Source organism: Pezoporus wallicus, unplaced genomic scaffold (genome assembly GCF_028554395.1).
Source record: "Pezoporus wallicus isolate ANWC-B61680 ecotype Strahan unplaced genomic scaffold, APGP_CSIRO_Pwel_v1 contig_5552, whole genome shotgun sequence".
NCBI lineage: Eukaryota > Metazoa > Chordata > Aves > Psittaciformes > Psittacidae > Pezoporus > Pezoporus wallicus.
Window position 1 is genome coordinate 5,983,083 of NW_026640754.1, and position 27,527 is coordinate 6,010,609.

At 38.6% G+C, this 27,527-nt stretch overlaps 1 protein-coding gene across 1 annotated transcript in view; it reads right to left on the reverse strand.

Moving 5' to 3' along the window:
• Positions 1-27,527, reverse strand: part of TENM3 (teneurin transmembrane protein 3) — an 830,895-nt gene that overhangs the window by 700,996 nt on the left and 102,372 nt on the right. The gene's annotated exons all lie outside the window — the stretch shown is intronic.

A 27,527-nucleotide genomic window follows, 5' to 3' on the forward strand; every position in this document is an offset into this window, starting at 1 on the left:
TTTCTATTTAATTGGTCAGGTGTTTTTTTCAGAAGGACATCATGTGTTGGCTAAGCCTATGGCCTGTAAACTAGAGAGGATGTGACAGCTATGTCAAGCTGGGCTATATCATGAATTCTGCAATAATTTTGTGCTGAGTTTTGAAGAAATTAATATTTGCTTGCACCTACTCTTTTATTCCTTAAAAAATAATTAAAATAGCGCCAAAGTTATTTAAACAAATATCATATTTCAAAATCAATAAAAATCTTAGAAATGTACTTTTTCACCCATCTTTTATGCAGACCAAACTCTTTATTCTGTTTGTATTTGCTTTTACTTAAAGTTTTGAAAGTAGCATTGTATATATGTCCAGATGGGTAGTGTAGTTTCCACAAATCTCAAATAAGGAGTACCTTTAGAGTACTTCACAGTCAACAGTTCACTGAAAGAATAAAAAAATCTGTGTACTAGAAGTGACAACCTCATTCCCTTACTAAATTCACAGGCGAGACATACTGCACCCTGAAACATTTCCATGGAGCAGTGCAGAAGCATTTACCTTCTCAATTGCCTCGGTTAGTGGAAGAAGCACATACTCTTTTACCATGATTTCTCTTGGCAAACTTTGCTTGTCAATATATTGTGATAGGATTATTTATCCTCTGGAGGTACTCGTCTTGGTCTTGACAACTTCTCTATGGCTTAAGTTAGGTTAAATGAGTCTTACCTTTCGATACACAAAGAAAGCAAGATCAGGAGATCTACATGGGATCCCAAATTTGTTGCAGATATATTGTGTGATCCTGATTTGACATGATGTTGTCTCCAGGAGTAAAATCAGTAAGCTAGTGAAATGGGGACAATCATACCCATCAAATATTCTGGATTCCAGTAGGAAATATATTAATGTTGTGTGAAAATAGTAACATGCTATCGAAAACAGTGTAGGATGTTGAAATAAAACTAATGGTTATTTAAAAATGAATGCTTATAAAACTCTATGAGATATTCTTATGGAGGTAAACTAAGGATTCTTATTTGAAGCACACTGTTAGAGACCAATAACAAATGGTAACTAGAAGCACTTTGCAAAAAACTCACCCGTAACAACTTGCCTAGTGCAAAAATCTTCCTTCTAATGGACAAGGATTTTTTCAAAACATTACTTAAATATGATTCACAATACATAAAAAGCATTTGAGGGTTTTTTTTCCTTTTATTGGTTTTACTTAAGCAAAAAGAAATTGTTGCTAGTAAGGGAGAAAAGAACATTAAAAGATTAAATCAGCCCTCTACACCAGATTGTCACAACAAAATGATTTACAATAGCCAAATGGGAAATTTTTTTTTTTTATTAAGCTTCATGATTATATGTATACCGTGGAGAGTTAATATTTTTTAAAGTCTTTGCTCCTTCAGGCTAATGACTTAAGATTCCAGTGCTTGTAACCACAGATGCACCTATGATCAATTATTGAAAATGCCTTCCTCTTCTCTTCCACCACCCCTTTTTTTGGTAGAATTCACTGTAGCACTAATTCAGACCCTGCTGGTACAAATCAGTTTTCACAGGGAGGAGGTGGCTTACCACTGGATGTGCTTGCCCATCTGCACTTTTCCAGTCTAAATATTTTATGCAATTCTCCTTTGGCACTTCTAGCAAATGTTTTATTTCCTTCTATGTTAAATGCATTTGTGGTGTTGCCAGTTCATCCATCAGTCCTTATTTCACAAACTGGTATACTGACCTGATGTCACTACTTCATTACGAGGAACTTTTCTTCTCTGCCTGTTTAAATTATGACACTCGTAGCAGCAGCCAATTTTTGGCATTAAAAAGAAACCATTGAGGAGTACTGAGCTTCTAGAGTACCTCACCATTTTTAAATTTCCTAGAGTCATAAATCAAAATAGGGAACTTGCTGTGACAACCCTCAGTTCCAGTAGCTTGCTGCTGCTGGGAAGGGTTAACGGCAAGGATTTCAGGCGAAATGGATGCAAAAGAGTACATAGCCTGCAGGTAGGTATGTGGGAAGAGGTGTGGAAATGTGGGTGGACTAGCAACTTGTTAAGAGTTTGGTGGGAGAAAGGGAGCAGTATTTCTACTACCATATGCAAGGATAATTGAATAAAAAATTTCATAACGTGCAAGAAGTGAAATGAGAGAATGTAGGAATTGAATTTGCTGCATTCTCTGTTTCAGATTCAATCAGCAATTATCCCTTTATACAGCCATAGAACCAAGAGAAATTAGAGATGAGACGATCACCCATCATCCAAATGAAGAAACATAAGGTGTTTTTGTTGGTTGTAGGGTTTGTTTTGGTTTGGGTTTTTTTGTTTCTATGCTTTTGGTTTGGTTTGTTTTTTTTTTTTTTCCTCTAAAGCTCTTATACTCCTACATAGAATTCTAAGAGTTAAAAGGAGATACAGCTGTTACTCTAAAGGTAATAAGCTAGCATGTTGTATATAATACATACAGCATCCTTCACATTTACAGTGTATTATTGACTGAGCACCTTTGGATTTTTTTCTTTTCTAATTGTCTCCAAGCAATGCATAAGACCAGAACAACAGATCCCCTAATCTTAATAAAATAATGCCCAGAGTATGGAAAATATTTTTTGTCAATAGGATATGTAACATAACATTCGTATTCAAGTTCCATGTCTAATTATATTTCAGAACACTTAAAAACATTGACATTTATATTCCTTAGTGAGGAATACCCAGTTTGAAATTTTACCACAAAAGCTAATGACCCTATTAACTCTAATTTGTTTACTCACCAGTCTGGAACATTTTCTTCCACAGGTACCTCTTTGATGTTCAAAATTAAGCTTCCTAGAGGCTTGAGAAATTAAATGCTAAAGGAGGTCAATTATCCAACAGTTGCCTTAAAGATAAGGACTGCTCCTCCCACATTGTTTTAAAATGATTTTTTCTGATGAACACAAAACCATGATTGCTTAACACATCAGGCTCTCCCACAGGTTTGCTAGGGCATAATAGGCAGTTCTAAGTTTGGCCATTTAGGAGAGTGCCTAATTATATCAGGCAATATAAATACATGATTATTTTTTTAACTGGGATTTAATCTTTAATCAAAGTGCAAATGTAATTAATTATTTCTTCATAGTCTGTATTTTTTAGTCTGGAATTTGCATAGTATTTCAAATATGACCTCCAGCAGCTCCTGGTTAGCATGAACTGCTTGTTATGGCAAGTGTAATTTCTGTATGTATTCAGAACCTACTTAGTCCTAGGCTTATATTTATTCTTTGCTCCACTTAGTATTGTCCATAACTACAGTACGTACACTGTCCAAACTTAAAGATGAAATAATCTTATTTGCAAGAAAACATGACAAAAAGGGGCCTGTTTTTCAGCTATAGTGTAAATGAAAAAAAGGAAGTTTGTGATAGTCAGCTCAGCTTATTTTACAATTATGACTTAGACTCTGCAACAGGGCATCAAAAGGGATGGGGGCATGATTTCAAATCCTGTAGGCAGCAGTGGATATTTGTTTCTTAAGACATTTCCCTGAATGAAACACTGGCTCCCTCTGAACTGACAACTGAACATGGACCCAGAGATTACCACTAATCAGTTCTTGCTAGATACAAGATGTGAAATCTAGTGCCTCATACAAAGAGAGAACTACTATTCCCAGCACGGAGCAGATGCTGAGGGATATCAGCATGACTGTAGTCCTTGCATGTATCAGCTGCAAGTGGAAAGGCAATAATGACTCTGTGCAATATGGAGCAGGCTCCTTAACAGGAGCATCAAGCATCTTGAAAACCAGAAACCTCCAGTAAATTTCTGCTGGCATTCAGGATAATGTCACTCATCTAAAATTCAGAGATATGGATAAATCCATTAAAAACCAAAACAAACACACAAAAAATACCCCAAACAGATCCTTAGAGGATTTCAGAAGATGTGTATGCTTTTTCCACCAAAAATTCTCTGTGCTTAAAGAGCCTCAAGAGGCACCAGATGGCTAGTCCCATTTTTTTATCTTTGTGAAAGAGCATCCAGAATGTTCATCCTTAATTTGATTCAGAGTTTTCTGGTTGAGGGAAGGACTCATATTTTGATGAAAAGAGTATTTATCATCTGACAATATCATGCGTTGGTGGGTATGGAGAATCATATCACTTTCTCTTGTCAGAAAAGTTATGAATCCAAATCCAGCTACAACTAGTGGGTGAATGACGTCCTTCTGAAAATGTTAAGCAAATTCTGGATAATCAAGCATGAAACTGAACTGCAAATAAGGCAACATAAGATTGAGGAGTTCTGAAAAGCCCTTCAGCTCTCATACAGCAGCTGGTGGTTTTGAGAAAGAAGCCAGTTCTCTGTAATATCACAGTGTTATGAGGAATGATGTGGCTTGCATTTGTTCCATCCTAGAGACTGCTGAAACTAGTAGGACAGGTGTGTTTTCTGGATTAGGTATTCTTTCTTATAAAAAAAAAAAAAAAAAATCACTTGTGATAAAATACATAGCTAAAGAAAAAAGGGCTACATAAAATATTAATAACACATGGGAGATCCCTAGGCAGTTTTTTGGATTTGGGAGGCAATGACTGTTCCCAGGAAAATGGAACTTTGGGTTGACTTCAAAATTTGTTTTCAAATCCTACATATATTGGCAGGGCAGTGAACTTCTGTCCTGGGTTCAGCAGTAGCAGTCATGTTTCTCCTCCTTGGTAGCTGGTGCAGTGCAGTGTTTTGACTTTCAGCTTGGGAACAGAGCTGATAGAGATGTTTTGGTTTGGCCAAGGACTTTGTGAGCCTCATGCTCTGCCAGGAAGGAGTGGAAGCCAGGAGGAAGCAGAGACAGGACACCTGACCCAAACTGACCAAAGAGGTATTCCATACCACAGCACGTCATGCCCAGGATGTAACTGGGAGTTAGCCAGAAGGGCTGGGAGACTGCAGGGTTGGAGGAGGTATGGGTCGGAGCTTGGTCGGGCTTGGGGGGCGAGTTATCGGTCAGCTGGTGCTGAGGTGTTGTATTCTCTTCCCTTGTTATTTCCTTTGTCATTATTATTATTGGTGGTAGCAGTAGTGATTTGTGTTATACCTTAGTTACTAAACTGTTCTTATCTCAACCCGTGGGAGTTGTATTCTTTTGATTCTCCTCTCCGTCCCTCCGGGAGCAGGGGGAGGGCAAGAAAGGGGGGGGAGTGAGTGAACGAGTTACCTGACTGGGTTTAAACCACGACAACTTCTGAATACAAAAATTTTAAGGTCTATGAAACCTGTTAGCCTTGTGAGAACAATGAGAACGGATTAAAGGTTTTCTCTGTACGAATGGTACAGTGAAAAAAACCCTACTTCTTTACTTGGTCTTAATAAAGGTAATACTTGTTAGAACAGAGGTTTATGGCTTCCTAAAACAGAGATACCTCACTTTTCATTGAGCTCCAAATTTACTTGTGTAATGACGATATGAACAAATAAAAAATAGCAATAGTTTGCCTAATGCCACACCAAGTAGAAGATCAAGTACAACGGCATGTTACAATATTGGCAATAGAACCAAAATATCAGGGTAATGTAAGGTGAACATCTACAGCGTTTATTTGGAATTCAGTAAGAAGTTATTTTCATTCCAGATTGCGTACCTTCTGCTTCTTAGAAAACCCTGAACTAGGAGTGCTTTGAAGTGTGACTATCAGAAGTACAAAATCTCTAGAAACTTCAATATGGTGTGTTTCCTACTGCTTAGATTAAGTCCAACAACATCTTTACTTGTTGGCGGTTCTGAAGCCATACTTTTATATGCCTACCTGTGTAATCTAGAATATGCCAGAGCATAAAGTGTAAATGGGAAAACAACCTGAGAGAACAACATACAGAAAATTATTTTTTTCAGCATAAAAGAAACGGCTTTATAGCATTCCATCTTGTACTGGAAATCTTATAAATAAATATGTTCTAGAAGTAAATATGTCCTATATGTCCTAAATATGCCAATTATTTATATAATGTATAAATATAGACTTATAAACTCCAGAATAGTAACAGGTTGTCTGTAATATGTTATTCAGAGAGTGAGAAAGTAAACTAATAATTTGCTGGAGAAGTAAAGAAAAACTGCTGTATTCCTTTGCAGTTTTTTTAATCTTACAATTATCAGATCAAGGAAACTTTGAAATGCCACAGTTTCTACAATATCCACTTGGTTTCAAGGAACTTGTGACAATCATAAACACTTCAGCTGAGTCCCTAAGATCATACCTGTTCAAAAGGGCTCCCTGCCTTTTTCAAAGTACTAACATATAGTCTAAAATTTTGGTTATGTTTCATTGATTCCTCTTCACTTCAGTACATAAAAGTACTCTGTGTAAGTCATTCCGTAAGTTTTCCTAACATATACGGTCTTAGTAGTATAAAGAAATTCCAAATGGAATTGAATCTGGCCATGTCAAAGACAATAAAGAAGTTTTCTCTAAGTAGAATCATAGAATAGTTAGGGTTGGAAAGGACATTAAGATAATTTAGTTCCAACCCCCCTGCCATGGGCAGGGACGCCTCACACTAAACCATGTCACCCGAGGCTTTGTCCAACCTGGTCTTGAACACCGCCAGGGATGGAGCATTCACAGCTTCCCTGGGCAACCCATTCCAGTGCCTCACCAGCCTTACAGTAAAGAACGTCTTCCTTATATCCAATCTAAACTTCCCCTGTTTAAGTTTTAACCTGTTACCCCTTGTCCTGTCCCTCTAATGAAGAGTCCCTCCCCAGCATCCCTATAGGGCCCCTTCAGATACTGGAATGCTGCTATGAGGTCTCCATGCAGCCTTCTCTTCTCCAGGCTGAACAGCCCCAACTTTCTCAGCCTATCTTCATATGGGAGGTGTTCCAGTCCCCTGATCATCCTCATGGCCCTCCTCTGGACCTGTTCCAACAATTCCATGTCCTTTTTATGTTCAGGACACCAGAACTGCACACAATACTCCAGGTGAGGTCTCACGAGAGCAGAGTAGAGGGGCAGGATCACCTCCTTTGACCTGCTGGTCACGCTCCTTTTGATGCAGCCCAGGATACAGTTGGCTTTCTGGGCTGCAAGCGCACACTGAAGCCGGCTCATGTTCATTTTCTCATCAACCAACACCCCCAAGTCTTTCTCCGCAGGGCTGCTCTGAATCTCTTCTCTGCCCAACCTCTAGCTGTGCCTGGGATTGCTCCAACCCAGGTGTAGGACCTTGCACTTGTCATGGTTAAACTTCACGAGGTTGGCATCAGCCCACCTCACAAGTGTGAGGTGTGAGTGACCCTGTGTCAAGGTCCCTCTGGATGGCATTCCTTCCTTCCAGGGTATCAATCGAACCACACAGCTTGGTGTCATTGGCAAACTTGCTGAGGGCTCACTCAATCCCACTGTCCATGTCACCAACAAAGATGTTGAACAAGACCGGTCCCAACACCGATCCCTGAGGGACACCACTCGTTACTGGTCTCCAGCTGGACATTGAGCCACTGACCACAGCTCTTTGTCTGCGGCCATCCAGCCAGTTCTTTATCCACCGCGTGGTCCATCCATCAAATTGATGTCTCTCCAATTTAGAGAGAAGGATGCCGTGTGGGACAGTGTCGAACACTTTTGTCCTGGGTTCAGCAGTAGCAGTCATTTTTCCCCTTCTTGGTAGCTGGTGCAGTGCAGTGTTTTGACTTTCGGCCTGGGAGCAGAGCTGATAGTAATGTTTTGGTTTGGCCAAGGACTTTGTGAGCCTCATGCTCTGCCAGGGAGGAAGGGAAGCCAGGAGGAAGCAGAGACAGGACACCTGACCCAAACTGACCAAAGAGCTATTCCATACCACAGCACGTCATGCCCAGGATGTAACTGGGAGTTAGCCAGAAGGGCTGGGAGACTGTGGGGTTGGAGGAGGTATCGGTCGGTGCTTGGTCGAGCTGAGGGGGGCAAGTTATCGGTCGGCTGGTGCTGAGGTGTTTTATTCTCTTCCCTTGTTATTTCCTTTATCATTATTATCTTTGGTGGTAGCAGTAGTGATTTGTGTTATACCTTAGTTACTAAACTGTTCTTATCTCAACCCGTGGGAGTTGCATTCTTTTCGATTCTCCTCTCCGTCCCTCCAGGAGTAGGGGGAGGGAAAGAAGGGGGGGGTGAGTGAACGAGTTACCCGACTGGGTTTAAACCACGACAACTTTATACAAGTCCAGGTAGATGACATCAACTGCTCTACCCCTGTCCATCAGTTCTGTAGCCCCATCATAGAAGGCCACCAAATAGTTCAGGCAGGATTTCCTCTTAGTGAAGCCATGCTGGCTGTCACCAAGCACCTTGTTGTTTTTCATGTGCCTTAGCATGCCTTCCAGGAGAATCTGCTCCAAGATTTTGCCAGGCACAGAGGTGAGACTGACTGGTCTGCAATGCCCTTGGTCATCCATTTTCTCCTTCTTGAAAATGGGGGTTATATTTCCCTTTTTCCAGTCATTGGGAACTTCAGGTGACTGCCATGATTTTTCAAATATGATGGCCAGTGTCTTAGCAACTTCATTTGCCAGCTCCTTCAGGACCCACGGATGGATTTCATCAGGACCCATGTGCACGTTCAGATTTTTAAGATGGTCTCAAACCAGTTCCTCTCCTACAGTGGGCCTAGGGTCTTCATTCTCACAGTCCCTGCGTCTGCCTTACAAGACTTGGGTGGTGTGATCAGAGCATTTGGCAGTGAAGACTGAGGCAAAGAAGTCATTAAGAACCTCAGCCTTCTCCAAATCCAGGGTAGCCAGTTCTCCTGATAGCTTCTGAAGGGGGCCTACGTTTTCCCTAGTCTGTCTTTTATTTGCTACGTACCTGTAGAATCCCTTCCTGCTATCTTTCACATCCCTAGCCAAGTTTAATTCTAAGTAGGCCTTAGCTTTCCTGACCTGGTCCCTAGCTTCCCAGACAACATCCCGGTATTCTTCCCAGGCCATCTGTCCTTGCTTCCACCTTTTATAAGCCTCTTTTTTCCTTCAAGTTTCCTCAGCAGCACCTTATCCATCCAAGGAGGCCTCCTGGCCCTCCTGCTGCACTTCCTTCTAGTTGGGATGCAACACTCCTGAGCTTGTAGCAGGTGATCCTTGAATATCAATCAACAGTCTTGGGCCCCTCTGCCCTCTAGGGATATATCCCATGGAACCTTACTAAGCAGGTTCCTGAAGAGGCCAAAATCTGCTCTCTTGAAGTCCAGGGCAGTGAGCTTGCTGCACGCTCTTCTCACTGTCCTGAGGATCTCGACCATCTCACGACTGCTGCAACCAAGGCTGCCCTGGAGTGTCACATTTCCAACCAGCCCTTCCCTGTTGGTGAGCACGAGCTCAAGCATGGCACCTCTCTTTGTCGGCTCCTCTATTACTTGCAGAAGGAAGTTATCTTTCGTACAGTCAAGGAACACATCTACTCAAGCCTTTGCAGAAGACAGGTTAATAGAAGAACACCTCTATAAGGTATTTTTCTTTCTACAGTCCTCGGAAGTGTAGAAAGAGGTGACTCAAAACAAATAGTTTTCTTAATGCTGACAAGACTGGCAGCAATTAACTCCTCAGGGAGTAGTATTTACTCTCCCTCCTCAGGAGTAAGTACTTAGTTCACAAGACTGGGGTGGCTCTTACCTTGGAGGAAGACTGAGCTGCTACAGCTTTCCATAGGGAATATATAGAAACTATGCTACTGTTTCTAATGCTGAAGTGCATTACAGGATTTTCATGCATTCATATGTCTGCACAAAGCCCTTCATGGGGATTTTTCTGCCTATCCCCAAGCTCTCAGACATCACCATGTACCAACTTGTACTCAGCCCAAGCAAGAGGTGTGTAGGAGAAAGTTACAAGGTTCTTTAAATGACAATAGCCAGTTTTTCTGTTTTCCAGCTAAATACTACTGCTCCCTATTTTCTTTCATAAACTTCCATTTAACTATACATGTATTTGTGCACACACACAAAGCCTCCCATATCATCTTCTGCTGAGACTCTCAACAGCTAAGAAGCAATAGAAGCACTTCTGTCAGGAAGAGAATAGTTTTCATTTCAAATTGTCCCAGGTCTCAAATTTTGGTCAGACTCATGTTCTGAGTGACAGAATATGTGAAAATTTCCAGGTTTTGTTCATCACCTTCTGTGATTGTACCACTGCTCTTCACTTGAACAAGAAGAAAAAGATACTGTGATCAAAAGAATAAAATAAAAGGTTAAAAGGAAATCAAACTTGAAAGAAGGAAAGAGAACAGTTAATTGGAGGGTCTGATTCAGATGTGTTCTTGCAGTGCTCTTTCCTAATTTACCATCTGCTCCTTATCTCTGCACAGCAGTCTTAACAAGAATTCCACTGCCTCTTCAGTTCCCTCCTAGCTGTGCCCCCTAGCTCAGACCTGTGTGCCAGTGTTACAGCATTCCCCCCAGCTTTTTTCTCCTACATTGAGCTTTGGGACCTTTAGGGTTCACCATCATCCCTGTAATTCTAGGGCACCAGACTCAGATGTTGGCACTCATGGCCTAAGGATTAGAATATAGTGTAAGGCAGGTTTTTGACTTCAGCTCTGTGAACTCGGTACTAACACCAGGGAGATACTTACAAAGGCATAAACAAAGGAGATAAATCTACACAAAGAAACTGTGAAAAGGAGCAGGCAGGAGGAGAGTGGAAGGAACAAATCAAGGTATTTTAAATTAAGAAACATGCCAGCTATTTTAAAGGTCTCTAAACAAAGGAAATGTAGTTTGTAAGATTTCAGCCTGTGAGTACTTTGTTAATGTGTAAAATTTTAGAATCTCAGTGGATAAAACTGTGTTTATAAGGAAACTGTAATGCAGAGATTTCTTTCACAAGGGATAAATTAAAATCTGTTTTATCACTTTGTTGAATTACTCAGAATTAGCATCATTTGCCTTCACCAATTTCAGGCTCTATAGATGCTGTATATTTACCTACAAAAAGACTTCCCAGGATGTTTGTTTTGAAAGACAAACATCCTGCCTTTTTTGGTAGTTTTTGTTTTTTGTTTTTCTGGATGCCTCCTTTCCTTAAATAAACAAATCAACAGGGGATGCATTCCCATTTATCCCATATCCTTCTATTTCCACGTGTTTCCAGTTGATTGCAAAGCCCCTCAATTCCAGAGACTGGTACAATTAAAGCAATCTATTCTAAACACCACAGAATATACTGACAGAAAGAATAAAAGACTAGATTGCTGATGCTGATTTAACTTTGTCTTCAATTACTTCTTTGCTGGTTTTACTGCTATCCTGTCCAGAAAGGTGTGGAGGTAATCTCCTTGACTGCCCTTGATGTCAAAGGTGCTTTATGACTCACAAAGAAGAATATGCTGGCTGCAAGTGATGTGAATAAGTAGTTGTTTGACCTTCCTGATATCAGGTGGACTACATGAAGATAGAGTAAGCTGCATGCAATGTGGTAAAATAGATTAGAAATGTTATAAAATCTGGGATAGTGCATTATTTGTCATAATTCAGATTTCTCCCTGGAGGCCATTAGCAGTCTAACACTGTTCTAGAATGTCACCTTTCCTAACAGGGTAGACACTACAGCACTGCAAAACAAAGTGCATAGCACATGAAGTCTTATGCACGAAGGTTGTCAAAAGCATAAATAGGGAATTAGTGAAATGGCAAAATAAATAAATGCCATTTCTGATTCTTTTGCAGTCTCTACCCCACAGTCAACTTGAAAACACCTCACAAAAGGCAAAATGCCCACTTCAGTCGTGTCCGCTGCTGCTCATTAATTGCTTCAGAAAAAGACAATATTTTATCCATCCTCTTTGGAGTTCAAGTATGAATGGTGAAGCAAAAGAGAGTGAAACTGAGTGAAACATGAAAAGCTTGATTTGTTAGGACCCCTGCTGTCTGAAAAGAGATCAAAGCTCAGGAGGAGGCTGTAAAACAGCCGAATGCACTGCACAGAAACATGGCCTGTGGCAGCTGCTCTGGGCACGCTCTCACAACACAGGTGTACCTCCAAGTCAGCTCTGCCAGCTGAATCATGGGAGCAGGTTTCCTCTTCTCCTTCTTCATTATTTTAACTGCAGTCACTGAGGAGGTGTGGGCTTCATCCATCACAATGCACAAATTCACAGTGCGCAGATTCAGCACAGGCCTAATTAAAGCTTTTCCTTTCATTTGTGGAGATAATTAGACTTTCATCTCACCAGGAAGCTTCAGAAAGATCTATTTCTTTCTTCAATAAAAGCTACATCAAACAAAAGCAGATTTTAATCGCCTTTTCTTTGGGGCATGAGTCAATAATGAAAGATGTCATGGGTAACAAAAATTGTGTGCAGGGGGAAAAAAGGAGGGAAAAAAGCCCAAGCTATGTTCTTTAATTAACATCATGTTTGCAAACACCATTAATTTCTTTCATTGAAATGATTTTTATCTACAACTGATTGTTGATAAAACAATTGATTTGAACTTCTCATCTGTTTCACCACTATGCAGGAGCCCATCTGCTGCGCGGTAAAGCCGGAATCACGCAGACTGTTGTTAAGCAACATGTGAGAACAATAAAAAATGCATATGTGTGTGTCAGGGATTTGCGAGGCTCACTGCAGGGCAAGGGCCACGTTTTCTCAGAACATGTATAAAAAATGACTTGGTAGCAGGCCAAAGGACAAAATGTCACAAAGATCAGAAATGCATAAATAACAAATGAACTAATACGTGCAGGAAGAAAGGGTTCCATCTGTGTTGGGAAGTGTCAGTAAATAGGCTCAGAAAAATAGGATTTCAGACATATTTAAGACCACATCATGAGCTGCTGTGATGTAATATTAGATGACAATAGATGCCAGCTTACTGCTCTTGCCTTTTTCGTTACTAACAGTAGCATCAGAGCACAAGCTTCCTTCCCTATTACCTTTCACACTGGTGCAAGGGGAGAGTATTTTTGGCTCCAGGCCCACTGCAGATTATTTATTTATTTAATCATTTGACACAGTGCTTCTCCATGGATTTCCTGGTGCGTAGGCTCACAAAGAGGGTGTAGCTGATGTCTGAGGGAACTGAAGTCTGGCAGTTTCAGGGGCAAGTAAAGCACTCTTCCACTCTAAAGCTTAAAGCAACCCCAGAGAACTGTTAGGCTTATGTCGCTGAGACATTTAGTGAAGAGGAAGGGAGAAAAACAGCTTCTTTAAGTACCTTTTTAAGTACCTTTGCAGCAGGCAGGGAACTTTTTAATATCGGAATAAACACTGGCAGTGAGGATGCACTCTGACAGTGTGGAGCCCCGTGTCAGTCTGCTTAATGCCTTCCTGGACGGGACAAAGTGTTCTGATCCATCAGAATCTGACCTGAACTTCCTCCAATGGCAGAGTATCATCAAACCAAAAGTCCAAAGGATTGAATTTGCATTACTGATCACTCTGCTGCTGCTGTGACATGCCTGGGCAACTGAGGAAATGAAAAGACTTATCGGAAGATTTTTTTCTGAGATCTACAAAGATCTTTAAATCTCACAATGCTGGGGCTCAATTCATAGTGTATTTATACTGTTAGTTCTGGCATATGGGAGTTGATTGGGAAAGCAAAGTTTGTAGGAGCTTGACAAACATTTCTTCTTGATGCATTGAGCTAGTAAGATCCCTGGTGAGTATCCAGATTCTAACAGAGCTGCACATGTCTGTTCTTGTGACTGTAGGAAATGGAAGATTTTCATGTTTGGGTTCCTCTATCTCCAGTTCACTCAGTCACTTAAAAATAAAACTGCAAGCTTCTTCTATGTACCTTGATTTCTTAAGCAGAAGATTTTATACTAATTCATTCCCTCCCCTTGATAACTGAGAACTGTTTTTATTTTAAATTAAGACTAAAACATATGCACATTTTATTGAGTTTATCCATTCTGCTAGGGTCTAGTAATTCAACGTGCTGAAAAATCTCCCACTGCTCAAACTAGAAGGTTTAACAGAAGAGTTTCCCAATTCTTTCAAATCTAAAAAAAATCAATTTTGAATGTGGCTATGTTTCAGATGATATTATCACCATTTGCAGTATCCTGGGCAAAGATTTGCTTCCATTTCTGTCTTTTTTAAACCATTTACCTCAGTGAAAGTCTTATCTATTCCAAATTGAGGAGCATTAAGCGGAAAAATCCAAATACTAAGTATTGATTGAAGATTTTGCTAGGAAAAATAAAATGGAAAAAGGTGTTGTAGGGAAAAAAAAAGGAAAGAAAACCTTCTGTTTTTTTTTTTTTTTTTTTTTTTTTTCTCATTAGTAGCATGTTGTAAGCAGAAGGAAAAATGACTTATGGCCAGAACTCTGAAAGACTACATAGCACTATAGCCCTTCCTCTGTCAAAAAGCATTCACAACTAAAACTTTGCCTAAAATTAGTGACTTCACAGTGCTTCTGAGCTCCCTGCTCAAGATATAAATGTACTTCCAATTCAGTATTTTTCAACTGGAAACCATCCCCTCACCAATCCCCAGGAAATTTATATTATGCAACATAAACACATTGCTTGTGCTTATATGCAGTGAATGTAGCTGATCTTCAAAAGTGAAAACCCCCATGAACAGGTGAGTTCCAAATGAGGTCTTTGCAAGCTACCTAGATGATACTGCTGTGCTACAAATTGCTAACATCAGAGCAAACCACTTAGCCAGATACTAGGCTTGGTCATTACTTCAGTATTTTACTTGTTAGGTCCTTATTTTTTTAAAGAAGACAGGGAGCCAAAGGATCTGACCTGCCAGAGAAGTAACATAAGACAAACAGAAAAAACTGGGAACTGGAATCTTCTGCACTGCTTGCCTTAAACTAAGATAGGCTGAACTACTGCACTGCTGTCAGCTGCAGAGGAAGAGAGAAATGCCACTGCTTCTAATAGTCTTAGCAAGTATAGTACAATATTTAGTTTCCAAAAAACCTGTCACCCATGTCAGTGGTGCAGGGAGTGTGTGGGCACATAGCCGCTGCTCATAAACAGGGAGGATGAAGATGGACAGTACCCAAATGGTAAAAAAAGTGGCATGAAATAATAGAATGGATGAAAAAATTGTTTCCCCAACCCCTTTCCATCAAAACATTAACCTGCATCTCTGTGTCAAGGGAAAACCACCTTCTATGTAACAGATACACGAAATACCACAAAGATAGGCTGAAGACTGGACTTTCAGATTTCTCTACCAAGAAGAAGGAGCTTTCCCAAGTGAAGTGAAATCCATCATTCAACTACAAGAAAATTAGGCTGGGGGCACTATGAATAGATCTGAAATTAATCAAGAATGCTCTCATAGTAGATACTATATTTAATAATGAGACTAATAAAGGCTTTTATTGCTTCCACTTTACTTCTATGGGATTAATGCTGATACTGTCTTATGAATGGAGAGCTCTGGAGCAGTGTCAGAGATGTTAAAAAAGATTGGTTTTCAAGGAAGTCCTATCAAGTCATGCAAATAAAAGCACCACCTGAGGTTCTCCGTGTCAATTTTGAATGCCTAGATTACCTGAAATGACAACTGCCAAATGTCAGTATTTTTCATTTCACTGTTCCATGATAGTCTTTGTGAAGAAAAGCTTTTAGGCCTGTTTTGAACCTCACAGCTGTTACATTTCTAATAAGAATGGTTTCAATACAGTATTTTGTTAAGTCCCACTGTTGATTATTTTATTACTGTGTCTAATAAAACTAGTCAGTTTACCACAGCCTACAAAACTTGCCTAATATATTTCTTTTCATAACAAGAGAGATCGAGCAATGTTGCTAATGCAGAGGGAGGCAAGGACAGGTTCCTTTATGCTTAGCAAGAGATCAGGAGATCTGGCTTATGGAGAAAACAACATCTCTACCTACAGCTAGCTATATTGGGATGTAGGCAGCCCTGCTGACAGTAGTGCTTCTTCAGATGGGGCTCAGGATCATCAGCCACAGGCTATTTATGCTTCAGCCCACTACTCTTTTCTGGCCTGGGATCTCCCATCTCATTCCTTAACTTGCACAGGGAGGGGTGAAGGAACTCCCACACATTTTCCTCCTTTTTCTCCCTATTTGCGACTGCTGTTATTCCTTTATTAAAAGTATATAGCTGTGTTTGTGTAATTTAAAACTACAGCTCATGTATAAATCTGAATTCTTGCTATTTTTTTATATACACACACACGCAGGAAAACATGGACATTGAAATTTTTTTTTTTTTGTTATTGTTTTTTTCTGGAATGAACTTGAACAAGTAACTATCTTCATTTATTAAATCAAACACAAACGTAGATACATGGAAGTATAAAAAGTATCAGCAGGTGAAGAATAGGGAATTCGTGAATGTGTATTTGATTTCATCAAGTGCAAAATATGACTACATTTTCTCCTGCAATTTACCAGCGTTATGTGATAAATATTTGATTTATACAATGGAAATCACACCAATGTATAGATCATAAATATCTCAAATGTAGAAAGTTTTGATTGATGATCTGGCTTCACTTTCTTACACCCATATATGCAGCCTCAGGACAAGCTGTCCAAATTCTGCATGTGTATCTATGTGTGTGCGTGTGTGTATATTCTGTGTGACATCATCACAAACTGGCAGTATTTGCTCACCATTATGTGAGAGTATGTATAACATGCTAGAAATATTTCTGAGCCAAACCAGCAACAGGTGGAACATTTCTAGGATTAGAAGAACCTTCAGGATTACAAAATAAATGCCCTGAACAGAACAGGATATCTACCTGCAAGCAGAAATCCCTGGCGTATTTCCCAGACAGAGAGCTACATACAGAAAAAAAACCAAAGAAGGGTTTAATTCTTTAATCAAGCTTAACTTTGCATATGGACCTAGAATACCAAAACTTAATGCTGCTTTAAGAACTCTAATCAAATATAGAAGAAATGGTGTGAGCCTATTTTAAAGCTAAAATGACTTTCCTGACTGAAAACTGGAAATTAAGATGATCTTTAGTATCCAAGTGTCAATGAAATGTAAGTGCCCACCAGATTGCTGGCCCACCCATAGATTATTAATGCACAATTAATCTACTAGGGCAACTGTAGAGTGTCATTTAGCTTCAGAGCCCATAAGTATAAAACAGCAACACACTGTGAAATTAATGGTAACACTTAAAGGTCCCATTGTTATTAATTCATTTGACATTCACTGTAATCACACTGGTCTTTAATGAATTCACTTGGCATGTGAATATTGCATGTACTTTCAAATGCACTCCAGTGCAAATCAGTGTTAATTGATGTCCTGAATTGAAATAGTTTCTCTCCCTCTTTTTTTTTTTTTTTTTTTTGTGTTAGCTTACCACACTTTTTGTTACGGGTCTTTTTCCCAGCACAGTTTATACATGGCATCTGTGGCATTTGCAAGCACAAGCACTTATAATAATTACTATCATAATGGATGTCAATATACAAAAATGACCAGTAACTGGTTCTAAGACAATAAACTATGAACACCATAGAACTTCAGTAAACTCCTAGTGCCACATAGCCTATGATTATTTTCAGTTTGCTATTCTCAAGAAATTGCCGGCAAACATCTTTGGCTTATATGAAAAGGACTGCAGCCGTTGGTCTTCATCTTACTCAGTTCAGTTTGATAGCAGGAGCTGGCTATATCTATCCTTCCTGTTCCTGCATCAGTGACTACAGGTCTGTGTGTGGAAAATGTCTGTATGTGTGCTGAAGGAAACTGTCTCCTTCACATATATATATATAAGTACCGCTCCCAAGAGCTGTGGGGGGCTGAGAAATTTCTCTTTATGTCACATGCAAGCAGTTAATCTGAAAAGATTTAATACATGGGTGGTGCAACAATTCCAACATGGAAGCTTGTCCTAGATTACATAGTCCAAACTGGAAAATCCTTCCTGACAGTAAAATAGTATTATTGTTATAGGTTAGAAACTTCCCGACTCATTTCCTTAGCTATTAGCAACAATCTGTAGGTGTTACTGTTTCCCAGAAAATTCAGGGAGTATCAGGTGGGCCAAAGGAGTCCCTAATGTCAAAACATTTCCTAAGATGAATCATAGAATGAACTTCAACTACTTCTTATGGCCTGTGCATAGTATATACAGGGATCTTTCTAGCCATGTCTTTAAATTAGAGGAATACAGAACCATGGCCTCACACTTACAGGAAATTTGGTAGCCATTTTTAAAAAAAGCACACAGAACAATAAAAATATGTATTTAGAATGCTCCATGTGTAACTACTCTTAAAGGTAACATCAACAGCAATATGTAAATACTATTCTTGTATTACAGTACAGGTAAACTAAATCAAAGCATGCAGAATAGGTATGTACTTACTGAAAAATGCCGCTAATTTTTGGTGCTGCTAATTTGTCTTTATTAAGACTATTTAACTCAGGGGATGCAGAATATTGTAAAAAAATGAAACTTGCAATTACATCACAGAAAAAGCATCTACTAGACTCTCACTGCTGATATGCAAGACTTTTCTGAGACTAGATTCCCAACAATGCCTAGTGAATGAAACTATTTTAGAAATGAAAAGAGACACATCAATCAGAATGGCAAATCAAGAATGTCTGGCCATGAAAAACCGATTAAAGTTCCTTCCTTCACTTTCTTTAACAGATACAGAATGACGTAAATATGGAAATGTATGATTGCTGAATCTTTATCACTTGTCACTAATATCCTGGAGGTAAAGAAAATGTCTTGAGGTCTAACTATATGTTATTCTATTTGGCATTACCTATTTTGAATAATTACCAAGTTCTGGTCCTCTTCAGTTCAAAACTTTTAGTCATCATTTTCTTAATGACTTTTGAGGAAAGAACATTTTTACCAGCTAGCACTTTCCCATTGTTACATCCTTCCCAAACCCCACAAAATAGCCTTGTTTCACATCATCATTAAGCAACAATATATATAATTAGGTTTGTCAGACCTTCCATTCTCTGAAGTAGGCAACCGAACTCTTAAGGGACATGCCAGTGAATTTTTGTCATTGACCCTTTGAAAACTGCACAAATCTGGATATGTCACTAGTCTCTGGGAATTTAAATTCACATAAGCTCACTAGAGACTTGCTAAGAATTCAGCAGCTGAATCATCTGAAGACTGTATAGACCAAAAAAGTTGTAGCTCAACATCCTAACAGAGCTGGACAGGATCTTCTCTATGGTTGGCTGCTTTTCTAACTAGAGTTGTTCTAGGATCAGGTATGAAGAAGGAAAATTGTCTCATTAGTTCTTTGAGATAGAGGGAAAAACTATGAAAACAGTTTGTCATACAGAGGAATAAGAAGGGCTCATTATCTCTGCATTGAGCAAAGGAGGCTGGATCAAGGACTAAAATCCCTAATCCTGCAAGTGCTTTCACACTGCTTCCCAACTAGCTTCTACACTGCCAGAGTACAGGATAAGTGTAGACCTGTTTGGTGTGTCCTCACCATTACTATAAATCCACATTTGCCTTGTAGCAGTGTCCTTTTTTCGCTGTCTGGAACTTTGCTATCTCACTGCCAGGGTAGATGGGACATCCTTGTTACAATGCGTAGAAGGCTTGGACTTGCCTACATTGCAATGTTGGTGCAGGTGTAAATTTGGTGTGCTAATGAGTTTGCTTAGAATGACAGGATAATATTTCTACAATGTAGATTTGAAAAGGGCTTGGGATGGAGCAGAAGCATGCTGCAGGCATAATATATGCTACAGATGCACATCTTCAACACACAGGATTTACAGCACTCTGAAAATAAGTATGAGCTGTATAATAAAGTCATGATTTATAGGACTGTTGATTCATTTTGTGCAAAAGATGGGTAAACAATGCTTCCTCAAAGGATTTCTACAAAACTTTCTACTCTTTAATTAATAACTGAAAAAATGTACAAGAATAAAAATATTCTGACTTTTCAGAATCACTCAGAATTGAGTGATCAAAATAGGAACCTCCCCAAACATGAAATCTGTACAAAATATAAAAACTCAAAGATAATGACAGTTTTTCACATCAAGAAATCAAACACACATAATAACATTTAAGCATTGCAACACAGAATTACTCTCAGCCACTCTCCAAACTGAAATGAAAAGATGGTCACAGATTAGTGAGATTATAAAATGAATTTAGCAAGCTTATTGTTATCTGAATGTTTATCGGAAACCTCTGAGGTTTGAAGAATTGCATACTTCTGGGAATGCACAAAGTATTCTACATGAAAAAGATATTGGCTTTGATATCTTTGGAGTAAGGTGGATGAAGAAATCGGATTCTTCAATGCCAGAAATCTTCCTGGCTCAGCTGTTAGGAGAATCCTGCCATGCACAGACAACATTTTTCGAGTATGATTATGCTCATGAAATTTTTGCTGCTCCTTAACCTGAACCATAAAATAACCATTTTATGTGTGCAGACAGCATAGAATGCAGAGATTCAAATCATCATAGATGCAATAAAACCCCAAAGTATTTTCAACATTAGGCCCACTGCACACTTCTCATCTTTGCTTAATTAAATTTAGAAAATCTCATCTATTTTGAACTCTGGAAAAACTGTTCATATAATCACAAATTGCCTAAGAATTATCAGGTATTTGCACTATGTTAAAATCCATTTTGTATCAATAATACAAAGGGCTCCTCTTTATGTATATTGCACTTTTCTATAGTCAGCTGCTGTTCCTATCCCAAAGAGCTAAGAGCCCAAATCTGAATACAATTTTGGAAAAAAAGTCCAGAAGCAGCAAGTAGAAATATTCCCATTTAATAGATGAAAGACCAAGGCCCGATGAAGTAAAAATCACTTACTTAAGAGTTACACTGTTTGTCTGTGGCAATACTTCATTATTTAAATGTTTTCAGAGACAGTGACAGAGCATAAAACTAATATAAATAGTAAAAAAACCCACAGTTTTTATATAATTAAGTACAGTATACAGTGCTGTCAAGGTTTCTTCCCATTGGAGACCAAACAAACAGTTCCAGATTTGTTTGCAAATTCATGTCGATTTGAACGGTGCAATACCTTGGCAGTGCAATCAGCTACTAGATGCAATTACAACACAAATGGAGAGGTAACATTTCCAAAGTAATGATTAAAATACTCTATTCCCTCTTCAAAAAATAGTTTCCATGAAGGCAGCATTTCAATATTGTCAAATGGGACAATTTTATAAAATAGCCGACTAGTCTATAATATTCAGGCTTTCTCAGTTCCCTGCACTGAGTCATCCAGCTCCTTACTGTTGCAATACCCTTGCTCTCTCTTTTACTGTAATACTATGCTGATTTTTACATCTTCGTTCTTACCTTCCTCTTCACAAGCAACTTGTTCTCCTTTTCCCCATTCCTCTCCACAAACCCCAGTGCACTTTGCAATCGTTCTTCCCAAATACCAGGAAAAGGTAGAGACTGCTTTGCCAGAAACCCGGGAAAGCAAACAGCACATATGAGCAAACCAAAAGTTTCTTCTTGGGCACAGGTAATCCTATGATATTTGCAACGAGAAGAAAGCCAGCTAGTGAGGGTGTTGAAAGCAATGTATTTCTATGCTTAATTAGCAGGCATGAACATTTCCCCTTGGCTGCCCGGCTGACCCGGCAAGTTGCAAGCAACTTGCGGAAAGAACGTCTATAGTTGCACCCACTGACTTCTGCCAGCCTGGGCCAGGGGCCCAGCACAGCGTGCATGGTCAGCCAGCTGGGCAGGAGACCTTCCTGCTCCTTGGCCCTCAGAGGATCAGAGCATGCATCTCCTCAGCTGCTAGCAGAAAAACTGTTATTCACACTGGAGCTGTACTTACGTCTGAATAGCTTTTCTTAAAGAAAGAAATGTGCAAGGTATGTATAAGATAACCTTAGGATTTGCAAACGTTCTGTAATTTAGTGACCTACTTGTTCAGCTCTGCAAAATAAAGTTCCCTTTCAACAGGTGAAGTGGTTATAGCTGGCCCCTGAATAAAGTAATTATTAGAGAAAAGATCATGGCAAGATGTTAGAATGATTATTAACTCCTGAAAATTATTTTACCTGGATACTTTTTTTTTTTCTGTTAATAACTGTGGCGGGAGGAGCAAATCCATTTTTTTAGTATTAACCCACGCTAGTTTAAATAATTTGCAGGTAGGAAGACTACAATCTTGAACAGGTAACTAGTGACTAATCTGACTTTTACCTTAAAGCAGACTTCAGAAATTCAAGTGACACAACTATCTTACATGATTACTGAAGAGCGATCTCTGTTTGTGTTGTAATTGCATCTAGTAGTTGATTGTACTGCCAAGTGTAACCACCTTAGGCAAAACAAGTGAGATAAAGTTGAAAAGTAGGTAAACTGTCTGTAGGGTTTGTAAAAATTATTACATGTTATTTCCACCCCTACCCCCCTGTATTATGTTAATAAAAAGGTATTATACAACTGAAGAAAAGCTGATGAAAGAACAAGAAGAAAAGCCTTTTGCACAGGGCTTGGATGTTTGACATAAAGACAGGGGGTAATAATAAACTACTAATTGTTTTTACATCATGTTTATTAAAAGAATTTCTAGAACGTATTTTAATATTGCCTTGGGAGGAATGATTTTGGCAATGTTTTATTGTTAAAATAAGTTCTTAGGATTTCATTGTGTGAACCAAAATTCTTCATTAAATTTTAAACACTACAATGTCTTTAGCCATTATGCCAGTAGAAGAGCAAAGGTAGTGGAAATGTATGGGAATACATAAATATACATACATATATATGCACATATATCTGGTGGGAATTTATGGAAAATGCAAAAGATGTTCAAAAGCAGCTGAAGATTAGCATAAACTGTACAATGAGCTGCTCTGCAATGTTTCTACCTTTTTTGCTATTACGTGAATTGAACTTTCAAGAGTGCTGATTCTGCCTTGAGCAGAAGTGGCACAAATTTAAAAATGGAGGGTATCATTTGATCACATTTCTTTCTGGTGCCATTGAAATAGAAATACCATGATTTTGTGGAAAGCTCTACACTATTTAACTTAATGTAAGATTGAAACAGCACCTATTATTTTTAAGAAACTGTTATGCTCTCCTTGTCTTTTGACTTGTTGCATGCAAATACAAATGGAAAATTCTTGTATTAGAAAAGAGAATTAATTATAGGTGAAAACTATCAGAAGCAGGAATAATATATCCACATTCTATTACCCTATCATATCACATTTGCTTTCATTCTTCTATCACAGTGATGTGTAGTTTTGTGGGAAAGACTGGCAGTAGCAGAAGGGCATGTTAGTTTTATTATAATGTTTGTTACTGTGATGATATGCCGTGACAACAAAATGATCCATTTGTAAGGGAAAAAAATCCTTTCTCCAGTCATAGGGCATTGTTCTTGAGAGCATCAACAATATTATGACATCAAGGACACTTTGCTTCACAGACAGTAGCAAGATTCTAAGTCACAACAAATAAAATTCCCAAACTTGTGTAATAGCCTTGTGTATTTTTGAAGGCTAGAACATGAAGGTTACTGCAGGTTACCCAATTAGGAAAATGCAAAATGGCAGAACACATTTAAATTTATTTCAATTTGCCTCCAATCCATGCTGAAGTGAACAGTACTGCATCTCAGGCTGCTGATGGTCAAAAAGCTTAGAAAGTTTTAACACAGTAGTGTCTAAAAGGGCCATTTCTTCCTTATTCTTTTCACAGTGTTCTGTTCCTACAGGATCTAGGGTTTGTAAATTCTCCAGATACACCAATAACATAAGAATGGCATAACCCACAGTGTCTCACCTGTGAGACTTTAGTATAGCTTTGGAAGCTGCTCATACCTAACCTGAAGCCTTACAATAGGTTTGGGATGAGTTTCTTTGGTTTTGCTTATTTAATTACATTATTTAATTTTCTAGAGAACAGCTGCATACATTCAGTGACACAAAGTCAAGACAGTAGCTCAGGCACTCATGTGCAGTCAGCCTACAAAACAGGAACAAAAGCAACAGGTGAAGATCAAAAGCAACTGACACCAGCAAACTCTGGAGTCAGAGCATTTACCTGGAATGAGTAGATATCTTTTTCAGATATCTATCTTCTCTCCAGAGCTGGAAGAGAAGGAAATGGAATTGGTTTTCCAAAATGTGAAGTGAGTGATCTAGTTAGACCACAGAGCAAAAAAAGATAGTAATGTGGAGTGCATTCCTTCTCCTTGTTGTTTTTTCTTGAATTGTTCATTACATGTTTGAGAGTATCCTAAAAGAAACAGGGCTATTTTGGTTTAGGAAGGATAAGTTGTTTTGCTAGTTTCTGAGCAATTTTTACTTTTTATTAAGAAGTACCTCTGTTTTAATATAGATATTCTTATGTTAATAAAATCAGCAGTCCTAAGCCCTGATGTCTGAGAGAAAGCAAGATAATACAGCCCTTAAATGTCATGTAATATCACTTTTCACTTTCTTTCAACCTGTATTGGGCTGTGATTAACCTTTCGAAACCACAGCGCATGTTGTCATAGCACGAATTGTGAGAAGTCACGGAGAGTTACAGCATGAACTTGAATTCTTTTCTGTGGTGGGAAATCACAATAATTTCTTATGCTGGTCCAATTAAATCTCTTTTTTTTTTATGTGCTATATACAGACAAAAAATCCATTAAAGATTGAGCATATGACTTGAAATATATTGACAACTTCAGAAGCATGTATTTAATTTTCAGTTTGTGTCTCTGTTTATGCACTTCATGACAGAATTGTTGTTTCCAAAGGAATTTACTGTATACCCTGACAAAGGCTGCTGCATTCTCCATTACAGTAAACCTGGAGAGTGAAGAAACAAAAAATGCCTTTAAGCAACTTCTGTGTTCTCTTGTCCTGAAAGCCAGACTATCACCTTGGCCATCTGCCAAAACTAATCAAAATTAACTTATTTTTCTTGGGAATATTTATCAGATCAGTGTACAGAGATGTTGGTAATATGGCTTCTAATTTGGTAGTTCTATGCAGGAAAACCAAAAAAAGTTGAATGTGCCAACGCTACTGCTGCAAGTTACTAGGCACTACCCACAATACTATACAATACTTGACTTACATTTTAACTTACTGAAGAATAAACCAATGACAGAGTTACAAATATGGCATGGTTACACACTGAAATCATGCTTATCATCCTGACTAATAATGCTGCTATTGCTGATAACCTGTGTAGTAGCACTGGCAAAGGCAGTGTAGGTGGAGAATGGTTCTAGCACTCTCCAGATATCTTCTCCCTAAGTCTCCCTTTTGTAGAAAAACTGCAGCACAGATGACCACTACTGGAAAACATGACTGAGACAGAGTATGTTTAAAGACGAAACTGGCAACTTTTCTGATGTTAGCCTTCATGTACAAAATTCTTTAATCCTTCACTTTCCATTATTTGGGCATTCCCAGCTGCTTCATTTCTATTTTGCAGTTTTATGTTCCTGATTGCAGACACAGTATCGCCTCTTCCTTCCTTGACTTTACTTCTTTCACCCATAGCACAGTACTCAGGTTAAAATTCTGTAGGTGCTATGTTCCTTTTTGCTTTCTTTCAAAGAAAAAATGACCTTTTTCTTGAAATAGCAAGATCTGAAACTAATCTGATTGTTGCAGTTGTGATTTTGACCTGCCCAATAAACTGCACATTGACTTCTAGCTTTGAGAACTGTTTCTGATGGTGATATGTGTCACTCTGTTGTAATGCTAATTCAGGCGGAAGCCATTTATCATTTCTGAATATAGAAATTATTACTTGTGACACTGTGCAGACTTATTCATAAAATGATAAAGATCAAGAGAAGATCCTTGTAGCTTAGCCTATAAGGACCAAGACCAGGACCAAGCCAGTTGTTTTCTATTCTTGCTTTACTCAATGACTATAGGAATGTCATTACTTTCATGTATTCTGATGGCTACTTGCTGATTGAAAGCATAAAGTAAGATTAGGTGTTTATTTTCTATAATAAATACTGAGGTAGATCAATACCTGTTCTTTTGTACCTGTTTTACTAATGCCGGTCTTCACCAGCAGGCAAAAAAGGCAACGATAAACTTTTTTCCCCCTCCTTACAAGAACAGACAAAATACCCCAAGAGTGCATCAGCAATCAGCAGATTTCTCAGCTCCATGGCTTTTGTGTAAACATCTCACATGAGAATATTACTATGCCCAAACCTGGGAATATGGAATGACCTTAAAATCCATGACAGACAGGTTAACCCCCAACTCCTCCCCATGTTGGACACAGAAAATAAAATTTTGTTACTTAAAAAAAAACAAACAAGCAACACCACAGTATCTATGAAATTAAGTGAAACAATTGAAAGTTTTTTCTAAAACACAAAGAGTTTAGTTGAATCCTGTAAGAAGTATGTTTTTCAGAAATACATTGAAATTGAATTTCATACCAGGCCTTTCTCAACACAATGGCAGCTTAGCGGAGAAGTTGTCCAGACAGAATAGATTAAGCCTTATGGAGAAGTGTAGTCTCTGGAATAGAATAAAAACAGGGATTTTACACATCTGCTTGCAAATCTGTGATAATGCTACATTCTATGAAATCAGTTAGAGAAGTCTCATGCTTCAGATTGCCACAGACTGCCTCTGAAACTGGAAAAAAATGTTTGTCTCTGTGCCTCAGTGTCATACCTGTAGACTACTTCATGGCTGTGCTGCGAGTATTAAGTTATTGCTATATCCATCTTGCTTCCTTCACTGTATTAGTATAAAGCATACTGCAGACCATTATTTTGGAAAATTTCATTGGTTTATTTGATCATTATTTTGTTGTCAAGTGTTAGAAAGAAGTGTAATTTTCTGTAGCAATATGTCTCTCAGATTACCTTCCTACTCTTTTTTTCATTTTTTTTTTTTACCAAGAAAACACACAATTTTGCAAACTATCATAGTTCTTTTTTCATAACTGCCACAACAGCTCCCCTGGCATCACCACTGACTGAGCTAGGTCCTAAAGGCATTTCACTGCATGCAAAGAAAATAAGAAGGGAATGGAGGGAGTTTAGGCTAGCTCCTGATCTTCATTTACCTTCACCTTACATTATCTCTTTTTACTTATACATCCCTTGTCCCCTCAATGCACAGTTCTTGGACAGAGCATGCCGTACCAGCAGACATATCTGTCTTCTTTTTTATAGGAACTGAGAAGAAGGGAAGGGAATGAAGAGGCAAGATTACTGGATCGATTTCTCAGGTGTGGAAATTATCCAGTCCCCTATGACAATACTTTTATAGAAAGGCCTTTCAGAAAAAAAAAAAATTTGAAAAAAATGCAAGGAATGGATTAACCTTGGTTTAGTCTCTATGTATATACAATATAGTATAGTAATGCTTGGCTGAATCATCTATTCTGTTTTCCCCACTAAATAAAGCATAGGGTGCAAACAGATGATGAATTCAGGTTGATCAGGCAAACAAAAAGTAGAAACATAATTATCGAAAACCCACAAAGACCTTCTAGATGATCCTCTAGGGGTATAGTATTTATGGTTCACTAAAAATTTGCATATTAGGAGTGCTTACTATCAAATACCTTATGTTTACCAGGGGCCAGGATCATACAAGT